The 22,657-nt window shown below is 43.6% G+C and overlaps 1 long non-coding RNA gene across 1 annotated transcript in view; it reads right to left on the reverse strand.

Moving 5' to 3' along the window:
- LOC134731721 (uncharacterized) overlaps nucleotides 1-22,657 on the reverse strand; it is a 53,808-nt gene that overhangs the window by 22,264 nt on the left and 8,887 nt on the right. The window lies entirely within an intron of this gene.

Consider the following 22,657-nt stretch of genomic DNA (forward strand, 5'->3'; position numbering starts at 1 on the left):
TCCACTCTTAGATGTATACTTAAGAGAAATCAAAGTATATGTCCACATAAGATTGTGAACAGGAAACATTCATGGCATCTTTACCTATATTAGCCCAAAACTGAAAACAACTCAAATGTTCACCAACAGATAAATTAATAAACAAATTGTGGTATATCTAGACAATGGAAACTCATCAGCAAAAACAAATTATATACAGTAGTCCCCTCTTATCCTTAAAGATAAGTTCCAATACCTCCAGTGGATGGCTGAAAGCACAAATAGTGCCGCCTTATGTAGCGTATGGTTTTTTCTATACATGCATACCTATGATAAAGTTTAATTCATAAATTAGCCTCAGTAAGAGATTAACAACAGTAATTAATAATAAAATTGAACAACTTTAACAATACACTGTAATAAAAGTTATGTGAATGTGATATACATATATATATCACAAAATATCTTATTGTACTGTACACTGGACCAGGAGTCCCCAGCCCCAGAGCCACAGACCAGCACCTGTCTGGGGCCTGTTAGAAACAAGGCCTTACAGCAGAAGATGAGCAGAGGGCTAGCGAATATTACCATGTGAGCTTTGCCTCCTGTCAGATCAGCGGCAGCATTAGATTCTCATAGGAGCGCAAGCCCTGTTGTAAACTGAGCATGCGAGGGATCCAGGTTGTGTGCACCTTATGAAAATCTAATGCCTGATGATCTAAGGTGGAACAGTTTCATCACCAAAGCAACCCCCTACACTGTCCATGGAAAAATTGTCTGCCATGAAACCAGTCCCTGGTGCCAAAAAGGTTGGGGACTGCTGCACTAGACAAAAGGGTGATCTATTAAGTTGGTGCAAAAGTTAATTGTGGTTTTTGCCATTACTTTTAGTGGTAAAAAACACAATTATTTTTGCATCAGCCTGATACATCCTGGGCAGAATGGACCAAGATAGTCCAATATTTCATCATGCTACTCAGAATGGAGAGCAATTTACAACTTATGAATTGTTGGCTGGTGGTTCATGCCTGTAATTCCAGCACATTGGGAGGGTAGGGCATGAGAATCACCTGAGCCCAGGAGTTCAAGACCAGCCTGGGTGACATGGTGAGAGCCTGTCTCTACAGATAAATAATATAATAATAATAACTTATGGATAGTTTAGTTCTGAAATTTTTTATTTAGTATTTTTAAACCATGGTTGACTACAGGTAATTGAAACAGTGAAAAGCAAAGTGCATAAAATGGGAAACTATTGTACACATGATTTAGATGAATCTCAGAAACATTATGCTGAAAGAAAGAAGCCAGACACAAAATTATTTAAGAATACGTGCTGAGGGGAGTGGAGATACACCTGTGGTGGCTGGAAGTCCAGAAGGGCAGTGTGGAGGCACCTGGCCTCTGAAGCCCCATGTCCCCAACATGGATCAGATCTGCCTAGAGTCAGAAAACCTTCCTGTTCCAGGGAAAAAGTAAACAGAATATGCCCAGCAGCTTCCATTGCCACCACAAATATCTACAGCTCTTACCACAGGAGAATCCCACAGTCCTTGAAAGCAATGAGCCCAGTTTGGAGAGCTTCCAGGAGTTCACATAGCACATTGCCCCAGATTAGGAGCACAAAGTGTACACTCCCCACCCTTCACTGATCCCCTGTGAGCCAAGCTTCTGCAGCACAGCACCTAGACCAGAGCCTCCTCTGAAATGCACCCTGCTGTGGGGGCCAGTAGACTGCACGTCTCCAGCACTAGGGCTCCATCTTCGTTATGCCAAGCCCGCTCACATGGCTGAACACCACAACCTCAGTTGCATGGAACTTTGGCCCAAAACCGGCTGTGACTCTGGTTTTGCACAGCAAGGAAAGCAACTCCCAACACCACACTTCCAGCCAGAGGAATAGACTGCCAGTCCTGCCCAGGGCAAACCTGCCTCTGAGCCAGCCAAACTGCTGCAGACCCTCCCCCAAGCAGAAGAGGCCCTTGGGTCTCTGAGCAGCTTACATGCCCCCAGGCCAGTGGAATGGTTATACATCCATGTCCAGGACCTGAGAAACAGCTCTACAGCACCATTAAACCCCACAGATATGCCCTGGGCCCCCAATAAGGGCCTAAGAAACAGTCCCACAGGCCACCTCTGGTGGGCACACCCCCAGGCCTACCAAACCTCCAAGAGCCCACAACCCAGACCTGAGAAATAGCCCCATGGACCATGACCAGGCAGACATGCCCTCAGCCCAAATAAGGAGCCCCATACCCATATCCCAGGCCTACAAAACAGCCCCATGAGCCACTCTCCACAGAAATGCTCCCAGGCCAGCTGAGCAGCTGTGTGCCTATGTCCTGGACCTGAGAAATAGTCCTATGGGCCTCCCTCAGCAGACACACACCCAGGCCAGCTAAGCAGCCATCCAACTGCATTCCAGACCTAAGAAACAGCCCTGCAGGCCCCTTCTGGCAGGCATACCCCCAGGTCGACTGAACAACTGTATGCCCATATTCCTGGCCAGAATAACAGCCCCATGGGCCTAATCCCAGGAAGCCAGGCTCCAAGCTGGCCAGCCCACCATGTGCACACAACCCCAACCTGAGAAACCCCTGTGAGCCCACCTTGGCAAAGTCACACCACTGTCACCACAAACTCTCAGTATAGGCCACTGAGAAACTCCAAATGCCACTAGTATGACTTACAGCTGAGGAAACTACACAAAGACTACACTACTGCATCCAACTAGAATAAAGACCAATGCACCCCACCAAACTGACACCTCAAGACCCATTCATACAAATAAGTATTTCCCTACAAAACCTACTCCATAAAATTGGAACAGGTGGCTTTTCTAACAGATGCGTAGAAATCAACATAGGGACACATCAAACATGAAAAAGCAAGGAAACATGGCACCTCCAAAGGGAAACAATAACTCAGTAACAGAATACAATCATAAGAAAATATATAAAATTCCAGAAAAAGAATTCAAAATAATAATCTTAAGAAAATTCAGTGAGATACAAACAGATACAGACAGACAATTCAATGAAATAAGAAAAACAATTCGTGATTTTAATGAGAAATTCAACAGAGATAGATATCATAAAAAATAACCAAACAAAACCTTGAGCTGAAGAATTCAATGAATGAAATAAAAAATACAATTGAAAGCTTAAACAACACACTGGACCAAGCAGAAGAAGGAATTTACAAACTTGAAGATAGGTCTTTTGACATAACATAAGCAGATCAAAAAAAATTTTTAAAGAATGAAGAAAGCCTACAATATTTAAGAGACATCATTAAGTGAATAAATATTAGTATTAATATTACTGGCATTCCAGGAGAAGAAGGAAAAAGTGAGGAAAACATGTTTAATGAAATAGTAGGGCCAGGTGTGGTGGCTCACACCTGTAATCCCAGCACTTTGGGAGGTCAAGGCAAGTGGATTGATTGAGGCCTGGAGTTTGAAACCAGCCTGGGCAACATGGCAAAATTCTGTCTCTTCAAAATTGCAAAAACTAGCCAGAAGTGGCAGCACATGCCTGTAGTCCCATCTATTTGGGGGCTGAAGTGAGAGGATCATTTGAGTCCAGGAGGCAAAGCTTGCAGTAAGCCAAGATCATCCCCCTGCACTCCAGTGTGGGTGGCAGAGCAAGAATCAGAAAGGAGGAAAGAAAAAAGAAAGAAAAGAAAGGAAAGAAAGAAAGAAAGAGAGAGAAGGAAAGAAGGTAAGAAGGAAAGAAAGAAAGAAGGGAGGGAGGGAAGAAAGAAGGAAAGAAAGAAAGAATGAAAGAAAGAAAGAGAGAAAGAAAGAAAGAAGGAGGGAATGAAGGAAGGAAAGAGAAAGAAAAAAGAAAGAAAGAAGAGAGAGAAAGAAAGAAGTGATAAAGAGGGAAAGAGGGAAGGAGGAAAAGAAGGAAGGAAGGCAGGAAGGCAGGAAAGAAAGAAGAAAGAAAGAAAGAAGAAAAGAAAGAAAGAAAGAAAGAAAGAAAGAAAGAAAGAAAAAGAAAGAAGGAGGGAAGGAGGGAGGGGAGGAAGGAAAGAAAGAAGGAAGGAAGAAGGAAGGAAGGAAGGAAGGAAGGAAGGAAGGAAGGAAGGAAGGAAGGAAGGAAAGATAAGAAATAATAGCAGAAATCTTCCCAGGTCTTGGGAGAGAGATGGATATCCAGGTCCAGAAGCTAAAAGAATCCTAAATACTTTCAACTGAAGCAAGACCTTTCTGAGGCACATTATAGTCAAAATGTCAAAAATCAAAGATGAAGAAAGAATTCTAAAAGCAGCAAGAGAAAAGTCAAGTCATATATAAGGGAATCCTAATTAGACTAACAGTGTGAATTTCTCAGCTGAAACCTTACAAGCCAGGCGAGAATGGGATGATATATTCAAAGTACTAAAACAAAAATACCTGCAATTCAAGAATATTATACCCAGAAAAGCTCTCCTTTAAAAAATGAGAAATAAAATATATCAGAGACAAGCGAAAACTAAGGGAATTCATCACCACTAGACTGGCCTTAGAAATAAAAGTTCAAGGGAATATTAAATCTGTAAGTGAAAAGATGATAACCACCAACACGAAAACATGAGAACATACAAAACTCACTGGCAAACCTAATACAGAAAAGAAAAAGAAAAAAGAATCAAACTTTATCATTACAGAAAATTACCCAACCAAAAATATAAACAATAAGAGAGGAAGTAAGGAACAAAGGATATACAAGATTATCAAAAAACAATCAATAAAATTATAGGAGTAACTCTTCACCTATCAATAGTAACCCTAAATATAAACAAATAAAATTCTCCATTTATAAGATACAGACTGGTTGAGTAGATTTTAAAATGAGACCTAAATATATGCTGCCTACAAGAAACTCAACTCATAAAGACACACACAGAGACCAAAAATGAAGGGATGGAAAAAGATATTCTGTGCAAATGGAAACCAAAGTGAGCAGAAGTAGCTGTGCTTACATCAGACAAAACAGACTTCAAATTAAAAGCTATTTAAAAAGACAAGGAAAGACATTCTATAATAATAAAGGGATCAATTCAGCTACAGAATATAAAAATTGTAGATATATCTGCACCCAACAGCAGAGCACCTACACATACAAAGCAAATATTATTAGATCTAAAGGGGGAGATAAATTCCAATACAATAATAGTTGGAGACTTTAGCACCCCTTTCTCAGCACTAGACAGATCATCTACACAGAAAAACAACAAGGAAACATAACATTTAAACTGTACAATAGACCAAATGGACATAACAGACATTTAAAGAACATTTCTCCCAACAGCTATAGATAAACATTCTTTTTATCAGCATATGGAACATTCTCTGGGATTAACCATATATTAGGACACAAAGCAGTCTCAATTTTTTTTTTTTTTTAAATATCAAGACCAGGCACAGTGGCTCATGCCTGTAATCCCAGCACTCTCAGAGGCAAAGGCAGGCAGATCATGAGATCAGGAGATCAAGACCATCCTGGCTAACATGGTGAAACCCCGTCTCTGCTAAAAATACAAAAAATTAGCCCAGGCGTTTTGGCATGTGCTGGCAGTCCCAGCCGCTCAGGAGGCTGAGGTAGGATAATCGCTTGAACCCAGGAGGGAGAGGTTGCGCTGAGCCAAGATCATGCCACTGCACTCTAGCCTGGGTGACAAAGCAAGACTCTGTCTCAAAAAAAAAAAAATCAAAATTATATCAAGTATTTTACCTGACCACAATGGAATAAAACTAGACATCAATAATAAAAGGAACATTTGAAACTATAGATATACATGAATATTAAATAACATGGTTCTGAATGACCAATGGGTGAAAAAATAAATTAAGAATGAAATTTTAAAATTCCCTGAAGCAAAAATAGAAACACAACAAAAAAATCTGTGGGATTCATAATTTCTTTTTTTTTTCTTTTTTTTTTTTTGAGACAGAGTCTCGCTCTGTCGCCCAGGCTGGAGTGCAGTGGCACAATCTTGGCTCACTGCAAGCTCCGCCTCCTGGGTTCACACCATTCTCCTGCCTCAGCCTCTCCGAGTAGCTGGGACTACAGGCGCCCACCACCACGCCTGGCTAATTTTTTGTATTTTTAGTAGAGATGGGGTTTCACCGTGGTCTCGATCTCCTGACCTCGTGATCCGCCCGCCTTGGCCTCCCAAAGTGCTGGGATTACAAGCGTGAGCCACCGCTCCCGGCCATAATTTCGTAATACATCAAAAGCAGTATTATAAGGCAAGTTTATAGCAATAAATGCCTACATCAAAAAACTGAAAAAATTTCAAATAACTTAATGCCCAGCTGCAGTGGCTCATGCCTATAACCCAAGCTCTTTGGGAGGCTGAGTGAAAGGATTGCTTGAGCCCAGGAGCTTGAGACTATCCTGGGCAACATAGGGCAACAGAGCAAGACCTTGTCTCGAAAACAAACAAAGAAACAAGAACAAAAACAGTCTAATCATGTACGTCAAGGAGCTAAAAAAGCAAGAACAAACCAAACCAAAATTAGAAGAAAGAAAATAATAAAGATAAGAGAGGAAATAAACAAAATTGAGACTAAAAAAATATAAAAGATCAATTAAACAAAAAACTGTTTTTTTGAAAAGATAAAAGCAACAAACCATTAGGAGACTAAGAAAAAAAGAGAGAACACTCAAATAAATAAAATTAGAAATGAAAAGGGAGACATCACAACATATACCACAGAAATACAAAGTATCAAGAGACTACTATGAATGGTACACTAATAAATTCAAAAACCAAGAGGAATTGGATGAATTCCTGGACACATATGACCTACCAAGATTGAACCAAGAAGAAACAGAAAGCCTGAACAGACCAATAGCAAGTATTGATATTGAATCAGGAATAAAAAGTAGTGATTTCACTACTGAGTTCTGCCAAGTCTTTAAAAAAGAATTAATAGCAAATATTTTTAAACTAGTCCAAAAAATTGTAGAAGAATTTTTCTTAACTCATTCTACAAGGACAATATAACTCTGATACCAAAACTAGAAAAGGACATAACAACAACAACAACAACAAAACTACAGACCAACATCCCTGATAAATATAAACACAAAAATCCTCAACAAAATACTATCAAACCAAATCCAACAATACATCCAAAAGATAATACACCATGACCAACTTGGATTTATCCTAGGAAAGCAAGCATGGTTCAACATATGCAAATCAATAAACATCGTACAGCACACCAATAGAATGAAAGGCAAAGCCATATAATCATCTCAATATATGCAGAAAAAGCTCATGACAAAATTCAGTATCTCTTTAATTTGTTTTTTGTTTGTTTGTTTTTATTTATTTATTTATTTATTTATTTATTTTTGCAGATGGAGTCTTGCTCTGTCACCCAGGCTGGAGTGCAATGATGCAATCTTGGCTCACTGCAACCTCCTCCTCCTGGGTTCAAAAAATTCTCCTGCCTCGGCCTCCTGAGTAGCTGGGGTTACAGGTGCATGCCACCATGCCTGGCTAATTTTTGTATTTTTAGTAGAGACGGGATTTCATCATGTTGGCCAGGCTGGTCTCGAATTCCTGACCTCGTGATCCACCCACCTCAGCCTCCCAAAGTGCTGGGATTACAGGCGTGAGCCGCCACACCCAGCCAATATCTCTTTATAATAATAAATTCATAATAAATTAGTTATAGAAGGAAAGTACCACAAATAATAAAGTTCATTATGACAATTCCAGTACTGAATGGTAAAAGGCTGAAAGCTTTCCTTCTAAGAACTGGAAAAAGACAAGGATGCTCGCTCCCACTATTCTTATTCAACTTGGCACTGAAAGTCCCACCCAGAACAATTAGGCAAGAGAAAGAAAAAAAGGACATCCAAACTGGAAAAAAGGATATCAAATTGTCCCTGTTTGCATATAACATGATCTTATATATGAAAAACCTAGACCCTACCACTAAAGTCCAGAACTGATAAACAAATTCAGTAAAGTTGCAGATATAAAATTAATATTTAAAAATCAGCAGCATTTATATACATAAACAACAGAATAGCTGAAAAAGAAATAAAGAAGGCAATCTCATTTATAACAGCTACAAAAAATTTAGAATACCTAGGAATCAATTTAACCAACAGGTAAAAGACCTTTACAAGGAAAATCACAAAACACTGATGAAATTGAAGAGGATACAAACAAATGAAAAAATATCCCATGTTCATGGATTGAAAAATTATTATTGTTAAAATGACAACACTATCCAAAGCAATCTACAGATTTAATGCAATCCCTATCAAAATACCAATAACATTCTTCACAGAAATTTTTTTTAATCTGAAAATGCATAGAACCACAAAAGACACAAAATAGCCAAAACAATCCTGAACAAAAAGAACAAGGCTGGAGATATATTATCAGACCTCAAAATATAGTACAAGGCTGTAGCAACCAAAACAGCACGGTACTGGCATAAAAACAGACACATAGACCATTGCAACAGAATAGAGAACTCAGAAATTAATCCATGTATCTACAGCCAGCTGATTTTTGACAAAGCTGTCTAAAATACCCATTGGGAAAAGGACAGTCTCTTCAATAAATGCTGCTGGGAAAACTGGATATCCATATGCAGAAAAATGAAACTAGATCCCCACTTCTCACCATATAAAAAAAAAACTTAAAATGGTTCAAAGACCTAAATGTAAGACCCAAAATGATAAAACTACTAGAAAAAAAAAGACATAGGGGAAATGCTTTAGGACATTGGTCTAAGAAAATATTTTACAGATAAGACTCAAAGCACAGGCAACAAAAGCAAAATATACAAATGAGATTACATTAAACAAAAAAAGTTTCTGCATAGCAAAGGAAACAATCAACAGAGTGAAAAGACAACAGAATAGGAGAAAATGTTAGCAAACTACTCATCTGACAGCATATTAATATCCAGAATATACAAGGAACTCAAACATCTCAAAAGCAAAATAACAAAAAAAATGGACAAATGATCTGCATAGATGTCTCTCAAAGAAAAATGTACAAATGGCCAACAAATATACTTAGAAATGCTCAACATCACTAACCATCAGGGAAATCCCAATCTAAGCCACAATGAGGTATCATCTCACCCCAGTTAGGATGGCTATTATCATAAAGACAAAAAATAACAAATGCTGGTATGAATGTAGAGAAAAGAGAATTCATACACTGCTGGTGGGAATGTAAACTACTACAGTCATTATGGAAAACAGTATGGAGGCTCCTCAAAAAAACTGCAATTAGAGCTATTATATAATCCAGCAATCCCACTACTGGGAATTTATCCAAAGAAAAGGAAATCATTATATCGTACAGACATTTACACCCTCATGTTTATTACAACACCATTCATAACAGCCAAGATATGGAATCAACATAGGTGTCCAACAACAGATGAATGGATAAAGGTAATGCAGTACATATAATATACACAGTGAAATGCTATTCAGCTATAAAAATGAATGAAATACTGTCATTTGCAGCAAATAGATGGAACTGGAGGATTTTACGTTAAGTGAAATAAGCCAGGAACAGAAAGTTAATTAAACACCACATGTTCTCACTCATATGTGGAAGCTAAAAAACAAAAATGTTGATCTCATAAAAGTAAAAAGTAGAACAGAGGATACTAGAGTCTGAGAAGCGTAGAAGAAAGGGAGGATAGGGAGAGATCTGTTAGAGGACACAAAATTCCAGCTGGACAGCAGGAATAGATTCCAGTGTTCTATACCACTGTAGAATGACTATAGTTAGAGAGAGAGAGAGATTTTTTTTCCCAAATAGCTAGAAGGAAGATATTGAACATTCCCAACACAAAGGAATGATATATATTTGAGTGATGGGTATGCTAACTACCCTGATCTGATCACTATATATTACATGTATGGAAACATCACTACATACTCCATGAATATGTACTATTATTATTTGTCAATTAAAATGTAAAATAATGTAAATCTTAAAAATTAAACTGTAATTTCTCAACATCAGCTCTATCAAGTTCAAGACACTTTTGTATGCAATGATACCAGCTAAATTTTAGTCCATCCCTAAAGAACTAAGAGTCCTAGGAATTGAACCATGTCAATGCAGTCTTTTTTACATTATTAACTGAAAACAATGTGTGCTCTTTAAAGATATATTTTTAAGATTGGGAAACAAAAAAATCAAAAGGAGCCAAATCAGGACTGTAAGGTGGATGCCTGATGATTTCCAACTGAAACTGTCACAAAACTGCCCTTGTTGGATGAGAGGAATGAGCAGGGGCATCGTCATGGTGAAGGACTCTCTGGTGAGGCTTTGTCAAGCATCTTTCTGCTAGCTAACTTCCTCAAAGCACTCTCATAATAAGCATATGTTATCATTCTTTGCCCCTAGAAAGACAAGAAGGAAAATGTGTCAAGCATCCAAAAAACTGTTGCCATGACCTTTGTTCTTGACCAGGCTGCTTTTGTTTTGACTGGGCCACTTCCACCTCTTAGTAGCCATTGCTTTGATTGTGATTTGTCTTCAGGATTGTACTGGTAAAGCCATGTTTCATCTCCTGTCAGAGTGGCTGTTATCAAAAAGATAAAAGGTAACAAGTATAGGTGAGGATGTGGAGATATGAGAACCCCTGCACACTGTTGGTGGAAATGTAAACTAGTACAGTGGAAAACAGTATGGAGGCTCCTAGAAAAATTAAAAATAGAACAACTATATGATCCAGCAATCCCGCTATTAGTTATAAATCCAAAGAAAATGAAATCAGTATATCAAAGAGATATCTGCACTTCTTTGTTCATTGCAGCATTATTACAATAGCCAAAATATAAAATCTATGTAAGCATCCATCAGTGAATGAATGGATAAAGAAAATGTGGCATATATATGCAATGGAATACTATACATCCTTATAAAAGAAGGCTATCTTGTCATTTGTGACAATGTAGATGAACCTAGAGAACATTATGCTAGGTGAAATAAGCCAGGCACAGAAAGGCAAATACTGCATTATCTCACTTAGGATGTGGAATAAAAAAAAAATTGAACTCTTAGAAGCAGAGACTAGATTGGTGGTTATAAGGGGCTGGAGATGAGGAGGAAACAATGAAGAGATGTTGGTTAAAGGACCTAAAATTTCATTTAGACAGGAGGAATAAATTCTGGAGATCTATTGTGCAGCATGGTGACTATAGTAAATAATAATGTATTCTATACTTGAAAATTGCTAAAAGAGTAAATTTTAAATGTTCTCATAAAAATAAGTGTGTGGGGTGATGGATGCATTAATTAGTTTGATTTAATTATTCCACAAAGTATACATATATCAAAGTTTCATAATGTATACCAAAAATCTACACAATGTGTCATTTTTTGATTAAAATAATAATAGTAATAATAATAAATTCTATGTAGCAACAATCCCTAGACTAAGGAAACAAGAGCCCCTCAGCTTTACCCCCAACCAGCTGAGCAGCCGTAGTTAAGGATATAGCTTCTCTTTGGCTATCCCTGGTCTCCTTTTCTGCAAACTTGAGACAATCACCGAGAGCCCTGGTGGCTTTTGAGAGGGCAGTTTAATGGCATGATGAGGGCAGGAGCCAGGCCAAAGAGGATTTTGAAGGGAGCTTCTGAAGGATAAACTGTTTAGTGTTTCTTGACTGAAGTTGGTAATTACAAGATGTAGTTCAGAGTTATCAAGAGGACAAGTATCTAAGCCCTTTGCTGATTGTTAAGGGCCAAGGGATCCTAAGGGCTTGGCATCTGGCCCCATTCTCCTGCATTTTCTCTCCTCTAATTTCCCAATGATCTTACCAGGACAGCTTTCTCTCTCTGCATGTGTGTGCCTGCACAAAGAGCTGCCTTATTAAATAGTAATTCTCATTCTTACAGTCCATGTCCTTTTCCCCTGGCCCTGTTTCCTCTTTCCCTCTGTAATATGAATGACTGTGCAGTTCAATCTATATTGGAATTAGAAGTTTGGAGCAGGTACAATCACACTGTATCAAATCATTTTGAAATTAATGTTCTCCTTCCTTCCTTCCTTCCTTCCTTCCTTCCTTCCTTCCCTTTTCTTTCTCCCTCTGTGGCCCAGGCTGCATGTAATCTACTCGGCTCGCTGCTGCCCCGCACCGCGGAAGGCCTGGGACTGCCGGCGCTCGCCAGCCTGCTTTTTCTCCATTGGCAGCAGGCGCAGTTTCGCCATGTTGGCCACGCTGCTCGCCAGCTCCTGACCCCGAGTGCTCTGCCCGCCTCGGCCTCCCGAGGCGCTGGGACTGCAGACGGAGTCTCGCTCATTCGGTGCTCGGTGTGGCCCGGGCTGGAGTGCGGTGGCGTGGTCTTGGCTCGCGGCAGCCTCCGCCTCTCAGCCGCCTGCCTTGGCCTACCAGGGTGCTGGGATTGCAGCCCCTGCCCGGCCGCCGCCCCGTCTGGGAAGTGAGGAGCGCCTCTGCCCGGCCACCTATCGTCTGGGAGGTGAGGAGCGCCTCTGCCTGGCCGCCCTGTCTGGGTAGAAGTGAGGAGCGCCTCTGCCCGGCCGCCCCGTCTCGGAGGTGAGGAGCGACTCTGCCCAGCCGCCCCGTCTGGGAAGAAGTGAGGAGCGCCTCTGCCCGGTCACCCCGTCTGGGAAGAAGTGAGGAGCACCTCTGCCCGGCCACCCATCGTCTGGGAAGTGAGGAGCGCCTCTGCCCGGCCACCCATCGTCTGGGAAGTGAGGAGCGCCTCTGCCCGGCCACCCATCGTCTGGGAAGTGAGGAGCGCCTCTGCCCGGCCACCCATCGTCTGGGAAGTGAGGAGCGCCTCTGCCCGGCCACCCATCGTCTGGGAAGTGAGGAGTGCCTCTGCCCGGCCGCCCCGTCTGGGAAGAAGTGAGGAGCGTCTCTGCCCGGCCGCCCCGTCCCGGAAGAAATGAGCAACGCGTCTACCCGGTCGCCCTGTCTGGGAAGTGAGGAGCGCCTCTGCCCGGCCGCCCTGTCTGGGAAGAAATGAGGAGCACCTCTGCCCGGCCGCCCCATCTGGGAAGAAGTGAGGAGCGCCTCTGCCTGGCCGCCCAGTCTCGGAAGTGAGGAGCGTCTCTGCCCGGCCGCCCCGTCTGGGAAGTGAGGAGCGCCTCTGCCCGGCTGCCCCGTCTGGGATGTGGGGAGCGCCTCTGCCCGACTGCCCCAGCTGGGAGGTCTACCACGGAGGCCAGAAGCAATGTGGGGGCTGGACGTGGTGGCTTACGCCTGTGGTCCCGGCACTCTGGGGGGCCGAGGCGGGTTGATCACTTCGGGCTAGGAGTTCGAGACCAGTCTGGCCAACATGGCGAAACATATGAAAAATACAACAGACAAACCAACCAACCAACTCAGTGACAACAAAACAGGTCTACCCTGGAGTCATACTCTAATTTTTTCTATTTTCCTCCCTTTCTGATCCTTTATCCCACTTTCTTTTTCTTCCTCTTCCTTCTCCTTCTTCGTCAAATAGAGGATTGAGTTATTATCACTGATCCATATAAAGTCCCTCTCTCATTTATTTTAATTCCCACTCCCCATTTCTATTCCCCGTCTTCCCATGTGCAACCTTCCTAATATGTTTGATACGCATCTTTTTGTTTGTATGTATTTTTAGAAAATGTTTATTGTTTTTGTGTGCAAAAAAAATTAATAAAAAAAAAGAAAGAAAAAAAAGAAATTAATGTTCATTCAGACCCATAACCAGGCATGTGGCAGGTTAAGAGGGCACACGTGGAAGGGCCCCTGCCAGCACACACTCATCCTCCCAGAAACACAATCAGGCCCTAGCTCAGCATTTCCCAGATGTCAGTCATTTGAATATACCTTCATCATTTGTAAGAATATTTTGCTATATTCACTTATCACCCAACTAATTTTTTTTTTTTTTGAGATGGAGTCTCGCTCTGTCACCCAGGCTGGAGCGCAGTGGTACAATCTCAGCCCACTGCAGCCTCTGTCTCCCAGGTTCCAGTGATTATCCTGCCTCAGCCTCTCAGGTAGCTGGGATTACAGGTACATGCCACCATGCTTGGCTAATTTTTTTGTATTTTTAGCAAAGACGGGGTTTCACCATGTTGGCCAGGCTGGTCTCGAACTCCTGACCCCAGGTGATCTGCCTGCCTCGGCCTCCCAAAGTGCTAGGATTACAGGCATGAGCCACCACGCCTGGCCCACCCAACTAATTTTTCAATCAACTTTAAATCAGTTACCTGTTTTTTAACTTAGCTCTTCATTAAAAAAAAATAACCATGAAAAGAATGGGTTTGATATGTTAATAATATATTTTTTCTAATTTAAAATATACATAGTCATTCCTCAGAGGGTATTGGCTCCAGGGCACTCCTGACCCCCTGCAGACACTAAAATCTGCAGATGCACAAGTCCCTGTATAAAATGGTGTAGTATTTGCACATGACCTATGCACATCCTTCTATATATTTTAAATCATCTCTAGATTACTCATAATACCTAATATAATGTAAATGCTATATAAATAACTATTATACTGTATTTTTTACAGTAATGACAAGATATAAAATCTGTACAGGCTGGGCATGGTGGCTCACACCTGTAATCCTAGCACTTTGGGAGGCCAAGGAGGGCAGATTGCTTGAGTCCAAGAGTTCGAGACGGACCAGCCTGGGCAACATGGTGAAAACCCATCTCTACCAGAAGAAGTTACAAAAAATTAGCCAGGTGTGTTGACTCCCACCTGTAGTCCCAGCTACTCAGGAAGCTGAGGTGAGAGGATCTACCTGAGTCCAAGAGGTGGAGGTTGCAGTGAGCCAAAATCATGCTACTGCACTCCAGCCTGGGTGACAGAGCAAGATCCTGTCTCAAAAATTAATTAATTAATTAATTTAAATAAGATCTGTACAATGCAATTCCTGGTTGGTTGAAGGCACAGATGTGGAACTCACAAATATAGAGAGGGCCTACTGTATACATCATGCTCATCCGTGTAACTGTTAACCTCATTTTCTATACCACCAGCGTACATACCACACTTTGCAAAACACCATTAGAACTCATCACTGCACTCCAAGGCGATCACTGGGAAGGCGTATGCTCCTCCCATGCCTCAGCATTGCAGTAACACTTGTCCACCTAGATCCCATTTTTTCAATAGGAGCCTTCGCTGTATATACTTAATCTGGATTAAGGTCGTTTTTTGGAAGGGAGGAAGGCTTATATTGGTTTGCTGGGACAGCCACAACAAATTACTACAGACTGGGTGACTTAAGCAACAGAAATTTATTTTCCTCCAGTTCTGGGGGCTGGAAGGCCAAAATCAGCAGGACCGGTTTCTTCTGAGGCCTCTCTCCTTGGCTTATAGATGCCGCCTTCTCCCCGCGTCCTCATGTGGCCTTTCCTCTGTGCTTGTCGGCGTCCTAATCTCTTCTTATGGGAACAGCAGTCACATCGCATTAGGGCTCACCCCTATGACCTCGTTTGCCTTAATCACCTCCTTAAAGGCCCCGTGTCCAAACACAGTCCCATTTTGAGGTACTGGGGTTAGGACTTCCACATACAGATTTTGGGAAGATGCAAGCTAGCCCGTCACAGGGCTTAAATGCAGGATGAGAGAGGATGGTGAATTCAATATGAGGGCCATGGTTGGAAGAATCAGGCTGCAGGGGATTACAAAGGAAAAGTCAAAGTTTGAAAGTAAAATGAGGGGGAAAAAAGGCAAAAAGCAAGAATCAGGTTTAAACACCTGAAGACATTACTCATTCTGATTTACAAGTCACTGGATTAAAAAAAAAAAAAAAAGTAAAGTAAAGAAAAAGAAAAAAGAGGATATTACTCATAACCAAGAAGTGCTTATGGCCTGGGCACGGTGGCTCACGGCTGTAATCCCAGCACTTTGGGAGGCCGAGGCAGGTGGATTACGAGGTCAGGAGATCGAGACCATCCTGGCTAACATGGTGAAACCCTGTCTCGACTAAAAATACAAAACATTAGCTGTGCATGGTGGCGGGTGCCTGTAGTCCCAGCTACTCGAGAGGCTGAGGCAGGAGAATGGCATGAACCCGGGAGGCGGAGCTTGCAGTGGGCCGAGATGGCGCCACTGCACTCCAGCCTGGGCGACAGAGAGAGACTCTGTCTCAAAAAAACAAACAAACAAACAAAAAAAAAGTGCTTATATATAAAAAATTGACGAGTCTCTAGAACATCCCAAATCCAATCAAAACAACCATAGTGTTGTCTGGTTATGAATGGTTCTAGAAAGATATAAACAGGCTGGGCACGGTGGCTTATGCCTATAATCCCAGCACTTTGGGAGGATTGCTTGAGCCCAGGAGTTCCAGACTAGCCTGGGCAACAAGGTGAGACCCTGTCTTTACAAAAAAAAAAAAAAAATCAAAAAATTAGCTGGGCATGGTGCTGTGCACCTGTGTAGTCCCAGCTTCTTGGGAGGTTGAGGCAGGAGGCCCATTTAATCCCAGGAGGGTCCAGGCTGCAGTGAGCCATGTTTGCGCCACTGCACTCAAGCCTGGGTGACAGAGCAAGACCCTTTCTCAATTTTTTTTTTATTTTTTATTTTTTATTTTTTTTTATTTTTTTTTTTTCTTTTGAGACAGAGTCTCGCTCTGTAGCCCAGGCTGGAGTGCAGTGGCGTCATCTCGGCTCACTACAAGCTCCGCCTCCCGGGTTCACGCCATTCTCCTCCCTCAGCCTCTCCGAGTAACTGGGACTACAGGCGCCGCCACCAGGCCCCGCTAATTTTTTGTATTTTTAGTAGAGACGGGGTTTCACCGTGGTCTCGATCTCCTGACCTCGTGATCCGCCCGCCTCGGCCTCCCAAAGTGCTGGGATTACAAGCGTGAGCCACCGCGCCCGGCCCTCAATTTTTTTTTAAAGAAAGACATAGACAACTGACAGAACAGTCTTTGCCCAAAGGGAATGTGTGTAGGGCAACTCAGGAAGATGGGGCAGAAACACAGGAGTCTGTGTGATCTTGGACACTGTCCAGGGTCAGGGAGCAGAGGGTGTAGGGAACTTACCTAGGCATTTACCTTAGAGTACAGCTGGAGGCTCAAGCGATGCCACCGGCCATGAGGATGGTCCACCTGGCTGCGCCTCCCAGAAAGGTCTGCTGACCAGGAGGAAATGTGCCCATCAAGGAGCACAGGAGTCTGAGCTGGATCTGTTATGTGTCTCATGGTTTCTCCACCCACCTCCTGAAAGCATGACTGGCAACGTCGTAATTAGGGCTAACCCCAAATATTCCAGTTCTTCTCTCCTCCCAAGAAACTGCTAGGATTGCATTTCCATTCCTTTGAAATTAGTTGAGTCCATGTGACTTGCTTTCCATGTGACCTGCTTTTGTCAATGAAAAGGGAGTGGAATAACATGGGTCTCTTCCAGGGAGAAGCTTGAAGAGACAGTGAGGGATTTGCTATAGTTCTTTTCCTTCCTCTGTAATGGTTGAAATGGAGACTCTATCAGCCTGGATCCCAGGGCACAACGATGAAATGAGTCCCTCTGCTGACCTGTGCTAGACATATAGAATAAGCAAGAAATACAGCTTTGTTGTGTGAAGCCGCTGAGGTTTGGAGATTATTTGTTACTGGAGCAGAGCCTAGCCCATCCTGACTGATAGTTAGTGTGAGCCTGTCCTATTGAGTCTGCTCATGTCAGTATTGAGAAAAGAAAGGCAGAATTTCTGTTTTGTTTGTTTGTTTGTTTGTTTTGAGACAGAGTCTCATTCTGTCACCCAGGCTGGCATTCAATGGTGCGATCTCAGCTCACTGCAACCTCTGCCTCCTGGGTTCAGGCGATTCTCTAACCTCTGCTTCCCGAGTAGCTGGGACTACAGGCACGTGCCACTAAACTTGGCTAATTTTTGTATTTATAGTAGAGACAGGGTTTCACCATGTTGGCCAGGCTGGTCTTGAACTGCTGACCTCAAGTGATAGGCTTGCCTCAGCCTTCCAAAGTGCTGGGATTACAGGTGTGAGCCACTACCCCCGGCCTGAGCCACTGCACCTGGCATAACTTCTAAAACAACAAAGCTTAGAACGAAACCCTGAGACAAAGTGATCAGTCTTAACTGGCTAACTAGCCTCCTTCTTTTCAACTTGCCCCTGTTGCCCTTTGAGATATTTGCCCTTTTATTTAGCTTGATTCCAGCAATGAACTGTGGGTCCACCCCCTTATGTTCTATATTACCCCACACAAACCAGCTGTCTGTGGGCCATGTCCAAGCTACCGACATGTTCACTTAGCATGCTTAAAATGTTTAATTAGTTAAAACTGGAGGATTTTATATAAAAATCTAGATTCCTGGCTGCTCAAAAGAAATTAGAGACTTCCAGCCCCCTTGGTCCTATATTCTTATACGACTTGAAGCAAAATCACAGCTACCCACTTCAGATGGGAGCTGAGCACACCAAGATGCCACAGACTCCACTGTTCCCTGTTGCTTAACCTCTGTTGGCTTCATTCACTTCCTGCCTCAACTCTGAGAGAATCTGAGTCTGTGACCTCTGTGTCTGCTTCACCCTTACCCACACACACACATACACACACAGGCACACATACACACACATAGACACACACACACACACTCTTCCAGTCACTCCATCCAGCGTGTGTTTTCCCAAACATTCTTTTCCACTGCTTTCTGCCTTTACGTTCCATTTCCTCTGCCTGGAATGCCCCTCATCATCTCTACTCACTGAAATAAGCCTGTGCATTCATTCACCAACACCCAGCTCAACTGTCACCTTCTGAGGCAGCAGACGCCTGGCTTGGCATCCATCTCCCCTCCCTGCATGGCCCAGTCTTCCCTGGAGACAGAGATGGTCGTGTATGTGAGTCCTGGAAAATGAGATGGAAGTGTAAGTGTGTGGTGGATGTCATGGAAGGCCACCTAAGGGAAACATCTCTCCTGGGAACTGGTGTGCACACCGCCAGCCTCCTCCCTCAGTCTAGCCTCTGGAGCAGAGAACGCACCCTCTCCATTACTCCTGCCTCCTTCAAGACTCTTGTCAAATGTCACCTCTCAATGAGGTCCTTTCTTTTTGTTCTTTTTTTCTGAACTCTGTTGCCCAGGCTGGAGTGCAGTGGCGCAATCATAGCTCACTGCAGCCTCAAACTCCTGGGCTCAAATGATCCTCCCTCCTCAGCCTCCCGAAAATCTAGGACCACAGATGTGCACCACCACACCCGGCTAATTTTTTTATTTGTAGAGATGATATCTCACTATGTTGCCTAGGCTGGTTTTGAACTCCTGGGCTCAAGCAATCCTCCTTCCTTGACCTCCCAAAGTGCTGGAATTACAGGTGTGAGCCACTCAGCCCATCCTTAATGAGATCTTTTCTAACTGCCCTACTTAAAATATTGACACCCCTCCCTTCCCAACTCTCCCGACCATCCTTTCCCTGCGTTTCCCCTAATGTGGTCTACTTTTTAATATACTGTATAATGTACGTATTTAGATTTGGTATTTATTGCCTGTCCCCCACTGGAATATCAACCTCATGAGGGCAGGGAAATATCTTCTTTTTTTTTTTTTTGGTCTTTTTTAACACTTGTGTATTCCAAGCACCCAGAAAGAACCCATGATAGACATTAATAAGTATCCTGAATGAATAATACACCTCAGCCGTTCCATGCCATTTGAAACCCAGACCTTTTTTTTTTTTTTTCTTTTTTTGAGACGGAGTCTCGCTCTGTCACCCAGGCTGGAGTGCAGTGGCGCGATCTCGGCTCACTGCAACCTCCGCCTCCCGGGTTCACGCCATTCTCCTGCCTCAGCCTCTCCGAGTAGCTGGGACTACAGGCGCCCGCCACCACGCCCGGCTAATTTTTTGTATTTTTAGTAGAGACAGGGTTTCACCGTGGTCTCGATCTCCTGACCTTGTGATCCGCCCGCCTTGGCCTCCCAAAGTGGAAACCCAGACATTTTTAAGGTTCAGTGTTACTCCCACTTTCCATAAAAACCAAGTCCTATAGGCTGCCTCTGCATATCACCTCTCTGATCAATTTTATTCTCTCTGTGTCCCGAAACATTGCCTGCGTTTGAGGCTCTGTCATCTCCCTCTAGCTATGGCATCAGCATATCAGCATCCTATCTTTCCTTTCTTTTTTTCTTTTTTTTTTTTCTTGAGATGGAGTTTCACTCTTGTTGCCCAGGCTGGAATGCAGTGGTGCCATCTAGGCTCACTGCAACCTCCGCCTCCCAGGTTCAAGTGATTCTCCTGCCTCAGCCTCCTGAATAGCTGGGATTATAGGCACACACCACCAAGCCCAGCTAATTTTTGTATTTTTAGTAGAGACGGGATCTCACCATGTTGACCAGGCTGTTCTTGAACTCCTGACCTCAAGTGATCCACCTGCCTCAGCCTCTCAAAGTGCTGTCTCTCTGTTCTCAATCCTTTCCCCTCCAACCCACCCTACAGAGAGAGGACCTCACTGTGTTAATGTCCTGCTTAAAACCTTTCTATGGCAGGCGGGCATGGTGACTCACACCTGTAGTACCCCAGGAGACTGAGGCAGGAGGATGGCTTGAGCCCAGGAGTTCAGCCTGGGCAACATAGTGAGACCCTGTCTCAGAAAAAACAAATTTATGAGTGTCAAGTCAAGGCTAAATTGGAAAAAATAAAATAAATTTAACCAGCCTCTCTGTGGCCCCCATGGCCTTCTCAGGAAATCCACTCTCCAATGGTCCTCAAGCCTTAAGTGGTCTGGCCCCACTTCCTGCTATGCCTGCTCATCCTCACACCACCACCCCCAACATTCCTCAGGCCTGCAGAACATCTTACTGCTGGCCACAGAGCTCTCCTGCAGACATTTTCATCTTCTGCTCTTTCTGCTGAAAATGATCTCCCTGCGTCTTTTTTTTTTTTAAGGGTCTTGCTATGTTGCCTGGGCTGGTCTTCAACACCTGGATTCCAGATATCCTCCTGCCTCCGCCTTCTTGGTGGCTAAGATTACAGGCATGAGCCCTGCTATTCAGGTTCCCCTGCCTCTCACCAGGCTTGTTCCCGCCTTCCTTGGGGACATCCTCCAGGAAGCCTTCCTTAGCTTCACACCAGGCTGGGGGAGCTGCCTCATATCTGTGTTCACATATCAGCTTGTGCTGATCTCGGTCGGCTTTTCTGACTTGGCCGTGAGATTATGTGAGCCTTGAGGACTGGAGTTTTGTCTTATTTTATAATCCCAGTGAGGCTGGGCGCAGTGGTGTGCATCAGTAAACCCAAGTTCTGCAGTGAACTATGCAGTGAGCTATGCTAATATCTGTGAATAGCCACTACACTCTAGATTGGGCAACAGAGCAAGACCCCATCTTTAGAAAATAAAAACAGGCCAGGCACGGCGGCTCACATCCGTAATCCCAGGACTTTGGGAGGCCAGTGTGGGTGGATCACCTGAGCTCAGGAGTTTGAGACCAGCTTGGCCAGCATGGCAAAACTCCATCTCGGCCGGGCGCGGTGGCTCACGCCTGTAATCCCAGCACTTTGGGAGGCCGAGGCGGGTGGATCACGAGGTCAGGAGATCGAGGCCATCCTGGCTAACACGGTGAAACCCCGTCTCTACCAAAAAATACAAAAAAAAATTAGCCGGGCGTGGTGGCGGGCGCCTGTAGTCCCAGCTACTCGGGAGGCTGAGGCAGGAGGATGGCGTGAGCCCGGGAGGTGGAGCTTGCAGTGAGTGGGATCGCGCCACTGCACTCCAGCCTGGGCGACAGAGCGAGACTCTGTCTCAAAAAAAAAAAAAAAAAACCCATCTCTACTGAAAATACAAAAATTACCTTGGCACAGTGGCACATGCCTGTAACCCCAGCTACTCAGGAGGCTGAGGCTGGAGAATCGCTTGGACCTGGGAGGCGGAGGTTGCAGTGAGCTGAGATCGTGCCACTGCACTCCAGCTTGGGTGACAGAGCAAGACCTCATCTCAAAAAAAAAAAAGTAAATAATAAATAACAAACAAATTAAATTTATTATTTAAATTTTTTAAATAACAAATGATAATCCCAGTGAGGATACATCATCTAAATAGTAAGCACTTAGTAAATAAGAAGGGAAGGAAAGCAGGAAGAAGGGAAGGGGGAAAGCAGAAAAGAAGAAAGGTCTCAAATGCTCAGCTCTCTTTCTGGGCACATGGTGGGGCTGCACCTCTCCACCCACTTGAGCTCGTGCACGGCCATGCGATCTGCTTTGGCCCATGAAGTATGAGTGAAAATCACATGTGTCACTTTTAGGCAGAAGCAGACAGGTCAGTCTGTGGTCTCCATCCTCTTTTTACTGCCTACCAGGTCACAGAAGCACGTGTTGAGATGGAGTCTCTGTCACCCGAGGCCCCGAGTGACTAAGACAAGCAGAGCCCCTGGTGGACCTGCAGTGGACACACAGCATGGGGGGAGAAAGACACTCTGTTCTTTTGAACTGCTGAGAGTTTAGGGTTTATTGTTAACCTAGCACAATCATGTCTCTTTTTTTTTTTTTTTTGAGACGGAGTCTCACTCTTGTTCCTCAAGCTGGAGTGCAGTGGCACGATCTCAGATCATTACAACCTCCACCTCCCAGGTTCCAGTGATTCTCCTGCCTCAGCCTCCTGAGTAGCTGAGATTACAGGCGCCCACCACCATGCCCAGCTAATTTTTTGCATCTTTAGTAGAGATGGGGTTTCACCATGTTGGCCAGGCTGGTCCCAAACTCCTGACCTCA

The sequence above is a fragment of the Symphalangus syndactylus genome, chromosome 11 (assembly GCF_028878055.3).
Source record: "Symphalangus syndactylus isolate Jambi chromosome 11, NHGRI_mSymSyn1-v2.1_pri, whole genome shotgun sequence".
Lineage (NCBI taxonomy): Eukaryota > Metazoa > Chordata > Mammalia > Primates > Hylobatidae > Symphalangus > Symphalangus syndactylus.